Source organism: Gracilinanus agilis, chromosome 1 (assembly GCF_016433145.1).
Source record: "Gracilinanus agilis isolate LMUSP501 chromosome 1, AgileGrace, whole genome shotgun sequence".
Taxonomy (NCBI): Eukaryota; Metazoa; Chordata; class Mammalia; order Didelphimorphia; family Didelphidae; genus Gracilinanus; species Gracilinanus agilis.
The window spans coordinates 759,727,151-759,738,970 of NC_058130.1; positions in this window are offsets into that span (position 1 = coordinate 759,727,151).

Consider the following 11,820-nt stretch of genomic DNA (forward strand, 5'->3'; position numbering starts at 1 on the left):
CAGGACATTCCTTTGTATATCTTATCCGTATAACTGATTTATTCCATCATTGAGGGGCCATCCTATTGTTGCACTGACCATCTATTATTACAGGCTGGGAAAGTATATTCCTTAAGCCTGCTTCCTATAAGGGAAAGTATGCCTTATTGATTACTTCTTTTACCAATGGATCAGGGACTTCTTTTTACTCCATTTCAGTCCCTTTTCTTCTTATTTATGTGAGTCAAACCATTGACTCAGGTTCAGTGGGCACAGAAGGGCAGTGAGTCTGCAAGGCCAAGAGTATCATGATCAGGATCAGAATGGGGGCCCAACTGTGCTGTCCCAAACCAAGGAGGTGTAACTCGGTTTGTGTTCTCTCAAAGTATGCTCTACACCCTTCCCCTGAAGCATAGTAAACCTAGGGAATTATGTGGACAAGGATGCAAAGTACAGGCTTACCTGCAGCAACTGGTGTCTCCTCTGTCTTCAGGGAGAGGCAAGGTGTAATGCCTAAGTACAAGCAAATCATGTGTGTGTGGGGGGCTTTCCAGTACTAGGTCTCTGGGAGCTGTAACAATGCTGACACAGTGAGGAAGAAGACACGAGCTGCTGAGATCTGCCTCAGGATTTACAAATGGGTGCCATTACCCCGTAAGTCATGGAGGGTGAGGATCGTCTATATACAGAGGTTTTCTCCCTCTCTCCTTCCTTTCCTCCCTACTGGAGCTGGTAAGCAATTTGATCTGGATTATACAGTATTATCATGCAAAACATATTTCCAATTTATTTATTTTTATAAGAAAATAATCATATAAAACCAAACTCCAAAATAAACAAGAAAAATCATGTTTTCATCTGCATTCTGACTCCAACAATTATTTCTCTAGAGGTTTATAGCATTCTTTGTCATAAATTATTAAGATTAAAAATAATAAAGGCTGATATAAATATAGAAATTAGTATTTTAATTAAAGCCATGCTGATAGATAAAGTCATTAGACCATGCGCTGGTAAGAATTCAAAACTGCCGCCCAGCCATTATTGTTACCTCCCGTCTCTTCCTGAGTCTGCAGTCAAGAGAACTTCCTCCTAACCTAGGAGATTTAAACTGACCTCTGCGTGGTGACGTAGACATCCCCACGCCCAAAGAACAGGAAACGGAAACCTGTTGGACCACGGGAAATGTAGTTTGATAGTTCCCACATGTCCATAGAAAATATATATATACTTTTAGATGGCATCTCCCAAATTTCACTTTTACAATAAATCCCTCAGAATAGCTTAGGATCATTGTATTGATGAGAGTAGCTAAGTTGATCACAGTTGATCATTCCACAATATTGTTTTTTCTGTATATAATGTTCTCCTGATTCTGTTTATTTCACTGTGAATCAGTTCACTTAGGTCTTTCCAACTCTTTCTGAAATCATTCTATTCATAATTCCTTACAACAAAACAGTATTCCATCAGCATCATAGACCACAGTTTGTTCAGCCATTTCCCAATTAATGAGCATCCTTTCAATTTCCAATTCTTTTCCATCACAAAAAGAGCAGCTATAAATATTTTTCTACAAGTAGGACCTTTCTTATTTTGTTGATCTTTTTGGGATACATACCTAGGAGTGGTATTACTGGATCAAAGGATATGTATTCTTTTCTAGCCCTTTGGGCATAGTTCCAAACAATCCACCAGAAGTGTTACATCAGTTCACAACTCCACTAGTAATGCATTAGTATTCCAATTTTACCACATCCCTTCCAAAATTTATTACATTCCTTTGGTTTCATCTCAGCCAACCTACTAGGAATCACACCAATTTTTGAAAGGGAATCTTGAGGGGGAGAGTGGAGTAAACTCTTCAAATAAATAAATTTTATTTGAATAAATATTCATCTTTCCCAATTGCACTGTATACATCGTTCTCTTTTTCATCCAAATATAATCACCTATGTACCATTCAATATAATTATATGGTGTAATTCAGATGAAAGCAATGTTGGGTTGTAAGGGGCCAGGGTACTTTTCAATGTACTTAGAATGGGAAAATGGATGGTTAAAAATGGGGAGTTGACTTGGTTTCAGTAACATTAAAAAACAAACACAATCCTTCCTTTCAGTCTAAGAATTGGTACTTATATATTAGTTCTCAGGCAGGAGAGTGGTAAGGGCTAAGAAACTGATGTTAAGTAACTTTTCCAGCTCACGGCTAGGAAGTGTCTGAGGACAGATTTGAACCCAGAACCTCCTGTCTCTAGGCTTGGCTATCTATTCAATGAGCCACCCACCTGCCTCATTTAGTGATTTTTTTTATTCCTCTTCAGCTATGGCATGCACATTCAGATGTACAAAAGCAGTGAAAGTTGTAAATTTTTTCCATTACCCTCTTTCCCCTTGTATGTCTGTGTGGCCTCTGCTTGGACTATCAGTGAGGAAGAATGGGCTACCTCTAATGTCCCATTAAGCTTGTTGAGTTACATCCACTTGTTCCAGTTCTGACCCTGTGGGACAAAGCAAGAATCTATAACTGGCAGACTTGGGTTTAAATTCTCCTTGTTTACTGCCTGTACAGCCATGAAGAAGTCACTTCCTCTCCTGGTCCCATTTCATACATCTATAAAATGAGGAGTTGAACTAGAAGACCTTTAAGGATTTTTAATGTGTAATTCCAGGTATTGCAGTGGACTGAGGGCTAGGCTTGAAATCAAGAAGCCTTGAGTTCAAATCCAGCCTCAGACTTCCTAGCTGTGTGACCCTGGGTAAGTCACTTCACCCCGGTTTCCCCATTTTCCAAATCTGCCAAATGATTTGGAAAAGGAAATGGCAAGTCACCCTGGTATCTTTGCCAAGAAGATCCTAAATTAAATTGTGAAGAGTCAGACTTGACTAAAATGACTGACCAACAAACTTAATTTTATGGTCTGAGGATCCCTCTTTAGCAAGAGGCATTCAGGTGCTTGAAGGAAGTCATCATGGCCCACCTTTGTCATGCTGAAACATTTCCGCAGTTTAAACTATCCCTGGTTCCTTCAACTGAGACCCACTTGGTGTGAAGTCCACTCATAGCCCTCAGCCAGATCTTCAGAATGTATCCCCAGAAGTCAGTAAGGTGGCTCAATGGATAGAGAACCATGCTTGGAGATGGGGAGTCCTGGGTTCAAATTTGGCCTCAGACACTTATGAGCTGGATTCTTAGCATGTCACTTAACCCCCATTAGCCTTTACTGGTCTTTTGCCTTGGACCCAATTCTTGGTATCAGTCCTAAGACAGAAGATAAGGGTTTAAATAGAGAATATATACCCAGTAAGGGACGGTCAAATATCACTTATTCATTAGCAATGGGCTTGTTACATATTACAGATATTATGGAAGTGGATGGAATGTGTCTAGAGAAGTCTGACTTCACAGGATGAGACAATTAGAGTGGGAAGGAGAACCTGATAGAAACTATCTAATCTAACCCTCTGATCTCTGAGATAAGATAAGGAATCTGAGACCTGCAGACATTTACTAGAATGCTTAAGATCACATGGGCAGTAGTAAATGGCAAAATAGTCTTGAACCCAGGTACTGATTAGATACAGCACCTTTTCCAGGATATCATTTTTGTTCTCTATTATGGAAAGCATAGTACTGGTAGGCTATGATCATTGTCAAACATGGAGAAAGTCCTGAGTTGGGTGGGATATGTGATGGGATGGCCAACTTTTGGATTTGAAACATTAATTTTATTTTGAGTTGAAATTTTTAAATGATTGGGAAATATTTAATGAAACTATTTTAAAAGTATATTAAAAAACACTTTTTTTGAGCAAACAGTGGAAGGAGGATCAAAAGAGGGTAAGAAACAAAAAGGCACAAACATTTAAAAGCTACAATGAATAATCCTCCAAGAGCAGGGACACAGATTCTGAGACTGTGGAATGTCACAACTTGTCTCTGCTTCTTGGGTATCTTTCATATCTCCTGAATCATCTTCCATACTGAGAAACTCAAAGATTTCAGAATCTCAGACTGGACTTTCAAGTGACTACAAAGTTCATCTTACTCATCTTACTCATCATACTCCAAAAGACTCCTTACTTTAATATAAGCAGGTTGCCCAAAGATTCTTAATAAGAGAACCAACCTCTTACCAAGATTACCTTTTCCTCAGTGAATCTTATGTTCAGTCATATTCCCCCAGTTTAGAAGATTTTCAAATATTTCAACCTTGGTATTATTGATATCCCAAAATACTTCTTTTTCTCCATCATCCATCTTACATATTATTTAGGGACTAGTTACACTGATGCTAGTCTCAGGTGAATTCCTGTTGAAGCCATTTCCCCAATCCTTGGCTTAATATTTTAGCTATGGGATTGTAAACTGTTTGCAATATTTTAATGAACAACTTTCCTTCTTAACTCCAGCCACATTGATTGTGTAAGAGTTTCTCAACTTTATGTAACCAAAGCATCTTATTCTGAGCAAGACATAATTAATGAGGCTAATTTGTCATCCCTGTCCTCTTGCACAAACAAGGCAACCTTACTTTAAATAATACTGAACCCCAGAGTTTTGGATTATGTACATTAAGAGCCCTCTCTCTGTGGATAAGTCAGCTGATATCCTGCATCCTGGTAGACCATAATGGTAGACTACCATCTTAGTGGTCTAATCTTTCTTGTGTTGAGTCCCTTGGGGAATCTGTGGAAGGTCATGACACTCTTCTCAGAATCAATGTATTGTAAGTGAATAAAATACATGCATTTACAAAGGAAATCAATTATATTGAAATGGCAGATACTGAAATATTAAAATGAGATCTCCTGTTCTAGGTAAACTTGGAATCCCCTTCTTGGGAGACAGAATTCACCAACCCAATCTCTTTTGTAGCCTATCCTCCACCCTGACCATTGTAAAGGCTTGTGCAGGAAGTCATGTTGGCCAAGCATGAGTGCCAGTTACTTGGCCAGAACACAGAATGCAGTGAGGGCATTTTGAGCTGGATGAGACCAAAAGTCAATTGAGATTGGACTATATCAGTGCATCGGTCTCTCAATCTAGGGAGATTGATGAGAGGAAGGGTCATCTCAGGATTGTCTCATAGCTAGGATTAAGTGCCTAAGATGCTTTTAGGGAATTTTGTGTATAATATCATTCAGCACCATTATTGCCAGCATCTATAAATCAACACCAAATACAAGCATAAAACCAATCAGAAGATCAACTATAAAAACTAACTCTTAGTGGACTGAAGAAACCTTCAGGTTTTGAGACTGAGCCTTTGGCCTAGCCAGGTAACTGGCCAAACAGGCTTCAAGATACCAGCTGACTTATACTCAACATTGTTAGATAAAATCCTTTCCTTTATCTTACTAATTATCATTAAATAGTTATAATAAGAAAGCCATCACTGACCTGGTAATTCTATGAGTTCCAGCAAGTTGTCAGTTAGAGATCCATCTGACATTGGTGAAAATACATCCATAATTTTTGATCTTCTGTGTGAATCTTTCTTAAATCTCAGTCATAGGTTGAAATTAAAAATAATCATCCTTGAAGTTATTAACCAATTAAATTATTAATTGAGGAAACAATCACTTTCTCATTAGTTAGGTGGGAATCAGTAAATCCTTTGACTGGCAATTCATATCCGCAAATTCTGTACATTTTCAAGCAGGGGTGAAGATCATTGAATCTGCTGTTAAGTAAACCTATCTTGATATTCAGAGAGGAGGTTTCATCAAACCTCTCATCAGTTCCCACCACCCTCTGTAAGATTCCTGGGGCTGTACAATAATCATCTAGAGAGTTCCTCTAGGATCACTACACCTTGGAAATAATCTTATCTTCTGGGAGGTTGGAGGATAAGGGAATTTTGGGTTTCTAGTAGATGTCGCTGGCCTGACTGTGCATTGTGTGAAGAGGGTGCCCCCTAGTGTATCCTGCTGGATGGAAGGAAGCCCAACATAAAAGGTTCTCTTTTCCTCCATTTCTTTTCTGGATTTTGAGGGCCTCACTGCATCTGGATGAAATGGGGCCATGAAGATGATGGGGAGGAGGGAAGACAAGTGAGAGATTCCTTTTTACCTGGATGGTCCTTTGGATTTCTCCTGAAAAGATGACACTTCTGACATGGGATTAATACCAAAGGGTACTCTGGCCCCAGTCGTCAGGTTAAAAAAACTATGCTACAACTAAATAAGCTAAAACTAAGATGGGATAAGGTAAAAGTATAGGAGAGGAATGGGGATTTCATTTTTTCAAAAAAATTTTGAACAGAAAGGAAAACAAATTACATTTTAAACATACACACATTTTTAAGGCTAATTTTTGCTAACTAGAACAAAATAATGATTCCTATCTATGCATTACCTAATTTTATGAACTACTCAGATAATATTAACTAAGAAAAGTTTTGCAAATTTTTCCCTAATATGCTTCTAAATTCTAGTTCTCTAGCTAAAGTTAGTATATGAATAGGTTAGTACACTTATGACTATGTTAGAAATGTTAGTAATAATAAGTAAGCCTATATTTTTTGTAAGTCTATTGGTTAAACTATAGACCTTTGTTATATACATTTGCTGTGCTTTGCCATTTCTCCAGTTCATTTTATAGATGTGGAGCAGAAGCAAACAGTTAACTGACTTGCACAATTCCACTCCCAATGCTCTATCCACTGTACCATCTAGCTTCCTATCTAATAAGATATATAGCTGTTTATAGTTCATCGAGTTCATTCTTCCTGGAGCATTCTTCCTGGAGCATCAACATCCCTATGAGGCAGATCCTAATAGGTCCTAAGTTAAAAGCGAATTGGGAAGCCTGTGGTATTAGAATGGATGCTTGATCAAGGTTTTATGTAACCTGATCCCACAGGGAGATTCTCTGTGACAGAGAGCAAGATGACTACACTGTCAGTCTTAGGCTAGTGTAATCTGTAGGCAAAGTAACACAATTATGTGACAGAGAGACCCTGTGGTGCTGGATGTGATGGGTCACAAGGATTTGACAGACCTTGCCCAACAGGGCTGTTCTCTCCACTAGCTCAGGACAGGACTGACTTGCCCTCAGCCTAGGCCAATATCAATAGATCTGAATGAGGATTTACATTCGAAATTCTGTTTGGTTATCCTCCATGCCAAGCAAGAATGTATACAACCAGTTTCATTTTGATGTCAAGAGGTGATTGTCAATTGGCAAGTTATATAATAGCTTTGCAAACCAGAACCAGAGAACTACACGAAATGGGTGTGATTCAGCAAAAAAACACCTGTAGATTACTCCTTGCATAAAATAACACCAGGTGACAAAGTCTGTGTGAGAAATTTTAACAGAAAATCAGCTACTGAGGAAAAGTGGGTTGGTCCTTTTGAAATTTTGCTTACAATTCCATCAGTAATAAAAGTCTTAAGGGAAAAAAATGTTGGATACACTGTTCCAATGTGAAAATTAGAAATCCTCACACTGATAGCAAAGATCAAAGTGCAAATACACATGAAGAAGACAATTATCAAACTAGAAATCCAACAAAAGCAATAAAATCAAATGAAAGACAAACAGAAGTTTCAGCAACAGTTCCAGAAGAAGAGGCAGTGTAGGTGACAGAGAAAAGTTTATAGACAACTGGCAAAAAGCTCATTAGGGGACAAAAGCAGTGGAAAAAAAACAGAAGAAAATACAAAGACCGAGATATACAAGCCCAGAGGAGAAGCAGGAAGAAAAGCTGCAAGAGCAGAAGAAAACAGCACTTTTTGGAAAGCTGACATGGACAGAACAGACACTGAACTTTGTAAATAATTGTAAAATAGTAAGAAGACAGGCAGTAACCAGAACTTAATGTAGAATAAAGTGCGATGAAGATCACAAATATACATATTCACATATTAGGGGCATCCAACATACACACAGAAGAAGGAAGACAGAAGAGATATTAACAGGAAATTTTAAGAAGTGATTTTCTGAAGAGCTTGTAAGTAACACATCCAACACATCTTTCACAAAATGATGAATATATGTTTTGATAACCCCATGTAAATAAATGGGATTCTTTTGTCTATGGAAAATGTAAAAATACAAACATGTAAATAGTTAGTATAGATCCATAAGGTGCTAATTGAATAAGAGAATCTCTAATCTATAATTCTCAGTTAATGAACATCAGGACATAGATAGAATTGGAATTGTTTTGTAAATATTATGTACATAGACATGTATATATTTTACATACTTGTAACATGGGTTCTTGTAATTGTACCTAAATAGCTTGTACATATGTATCACAAGTGTAGATAGACTATGTACAAAATAGCATAAGGAAGTTAATATAATGTTATTGTAACATTTAGCCCTGGATTAAGGTTTAGTATAGGCAATACTTAAGCTTATTTGTCTTGTTAAGAATAGATATAAAAACTGCATTTGCAGAAAAAGTTTTCTTTGATGAAGTTTTTGTGATAGCTTTGGCTGCAATTGTGTTAATGGAAAATTTTAAGATTCGATGTTATTCTAGAATATTGATAGTCATAGATAAAGAAGTTGTATTAGTTAGTGTTACAAAGATAGTTAGTGATAGTATTAAGAATGGAGTAAGGAAGTTGCAATTTGTATCACTGAAACTTTGTAACTGTTATGTAAACCCTTTTCTTACCCTCTATCTTTCCTGGGGAAAATCTGAGATAGGGGATAGTAACATAGAAACACCATAGAATAGAGAAGGGGGCGGGATTAGAATGACAATAAGTGAGGAGTGCCAGTAAGTATCAAGAATTCTGGAAAGCAAACTTAGCAACTAAAAGAGGACAATTGTGGTGAGGAATTTAAAGGAAAAAGCAGGTTGACAGCAAAGGGGAATGAACTTAACTTACACAATGATGGGTAAACCTGTTTGGAACTCTGGAAGGAGTACTCCAACAGTCAAACCAGGAGTCAATTGGAAGCTTGAGAGCAGAGGACAACTCCAGAGACTCAGCTCTGAGCTCCTGGGGATCCCTAAAATTCCCAAATCCCTTTCCTGATTGGTTCCTGTCATCAATTGAAGCTGCTTCCTAATTCTTTTCATATCATTGAATTGCTGCCAGAGTTCTCTCTCCCTGCTGCTGCATATAGAGACTAATTTGAGAGGGGAAGAAGTAAAACCTGCATTTGGAACCTCTGAGGGGGTTTCCTCTCAGAGGTGAACAAGATTACTTGGACTCTGAGTTTTCTGAGCTGCAAGTTCATTCCTAAGGAACTCAATCTCCTTCTGGGGTAGTTAGGCCAGATAGTTAGCAAAAAGGGATCCAGACTTAGAGGAAACAGTGGAGAATAGACTTAGCTTGCTAAATAAAGAAGAGAACACTTTAAAGACAGAAAGGGATAGCTAGGAAGCCATTTATAGATAGGAATTTTCCTCAACCCACTTTCCTAATAGCCTTCAGGGTCATTATCCTGAATAAACCCCTGTTGTTCGAAACCACAGTCAGACCTATTGATATTGGCCTGGGCTGAGGGCAAGTCAGACCTGTCCTCAGCTAGTGGAGAGAACAGCCCTCTTGGGCAAGGTCTGTCAAATCCTAGTGAACAATTACATCCAGTTCTACAGGGCCTCTCTGCCACATAATTGTACTACTTTGCACACCATATTACACTAGTCTAAGACTGAGAGTGTAGTAATCTTGCTCTCTGTCACAGAGGGAATCTCCCTATGGGATAAGGTTACACAAAATCCGATCAAGCATCCATTCTAATACCACAAGCTTGCAAATTTCCTTTTGACACCTATCGTTATTTTACAGAAGACAAAACTGAGATACTGAGGTTAGGTAACTTGCCCCAAGTCCTGCAGCTAGCAAGTACCTAAGGTGGTATTCGAACTTGTGTTCTGCCTCTGTTCCAAACTCATTTTTTTTCAGCTGAGATAATTTGGCTAAGGCCACACAATACTGTTAGTGGCACTGACTTGTAACCAAAAGGCAATTGCTGATCATAGACTTTTAGTGTTGGGAGTGATTGTGGACTTCAGTCAGCAAAGTAAATCTGTTGTGGAAATCCCTTCCACCACATTCTAGTCCAGTGGTTCTACTTGCTAGCAACAAAACCAGGTGCTCTGGACACAAAATAAAAATCTGTCTCTGCCTCAACAAGTTGCCTTTTAAAAACATTTAGAATATTTTCCCATGGTTACATGATTCATGATTCCCTCCTCCCCCCATCCCCACACTCTTTATTCCCCCTGATCAAAGCTGACAAGCCATTCTACTGGATTATACATGTATCATTGTTCAAAGCCTATTTCCATGTTATTAATATTTGCAGTAGAGTGATATTTTAACAACAAAACCCTAATCATATCCCTATCGAACTAAGTGAATGATCATATATTTTGCTTTTACATTTCTGTTTCCACATTTCTTTCTCTGGATGTGGATAGTGTTCTTCCTCTTATGTTCCTCTGGATTGTCCTGGACCATTGCATTGCTGCTAGTAGAAAAGTTAGTTACCTTCGATTGTGCCACTGTGTATCTGTCTCTGTGCACCATGTTCTTCTGGTTCTGTTCCTTTTACTCTACAATAATTCCTGCAGGTAGTTCCAGTTCACATGTAATTCTTTCAGTTCATTATTCCTTTTAGCACAATAATATTCCATCACAAAAATATACCAAAATTTATTGAACCATTCCTCAATCGATGGGCATTCCTTCATTTTCCAATTATTTGCCACTAGAAAGAGCACGGCTATAAATAAAGTACAAGCCTTTTCCTTATTATCTCTTTGGGGTACAAACCCAGCAGTGGTATGACTCGGTCAAAGGGTAGGTAGGCTTTTAAAGCCCTTTGGGCATAGCTCCAAATTGCCCTCAATAATGTTTGGAGAAATTCACAACTCTACCAGCAGTGTATTAGTGTCCCAATTTTGCCACATCCCCTCCAACATTTATCACTTTCTTTTGCTGTCATAATGGCCAAACTGCTAAGTGTGAGATGGTGCCTCAGAGTTGTTTTAATTTGTATTTCTTTAATCAGGACGGATTTAGAACACTTTTTCATGTGCTTATTGATAGTTTTGATTTCATCCTGTGAAAACTATTCATGTCCCTTGCCCATTTATCAATTTGGGAATGGCTTGATTTTTTGTAACTTTGACTTAGTTCCTCATATATTTGGGGAATTAAACCTTTGTCAGAGGGTTTTGTTGTAAATATGTTCTCCTGGTTAGGTGCTTTGCTTCTAATTTTGGTTGCATTGGTTTTGTTTGTACAAAACCTTTTTAATTTGATATAATCAATATCTTTCATTTTACATTTTTCAGTGTTCTCTATCTCTTGTTTGGTATGAAATTCCTTCCTTTCCCACAGATCTGACAGGTATACTATTCTATGTTGACCCAATTTGTTTATGATTTCACTCTTTATGTTTAAGTCATTTCCCATTTTGAATTTTTCTTTGTTTAGGGTGTGAGATTTTGATCTAAACCTAATCTCTCCCATATTGTTTTCCAATTTTCCCAGCAGTTTTTGTCAAACAGTGACTTCTTGTCCCAAAAGCTGAGATCTTTGGGTTTATCAAACACTAGCCTGCTGATGTCATTTACCCCTAGTCTATTCCACTGATCCTCCCTTCTGTCTCTTAGCCAATACCATATAGTTTTGATGACCACTGCTTTATAGTACAGTTTAAGATCTATATATATATATATATATATATATATATTTTTGTTCTGAACACTTTAAAGACTACTTTGATTTCTGTAAAATGACCCCCTCGGTTCAGATTATTCAATTTTTCAGTCTGAACTGAGAGTGGAAACATTTATTCCTCTTTTTATGACTCTCTTTGAATTGTCCCTCAAATCTTGGGAGTTCAGAATC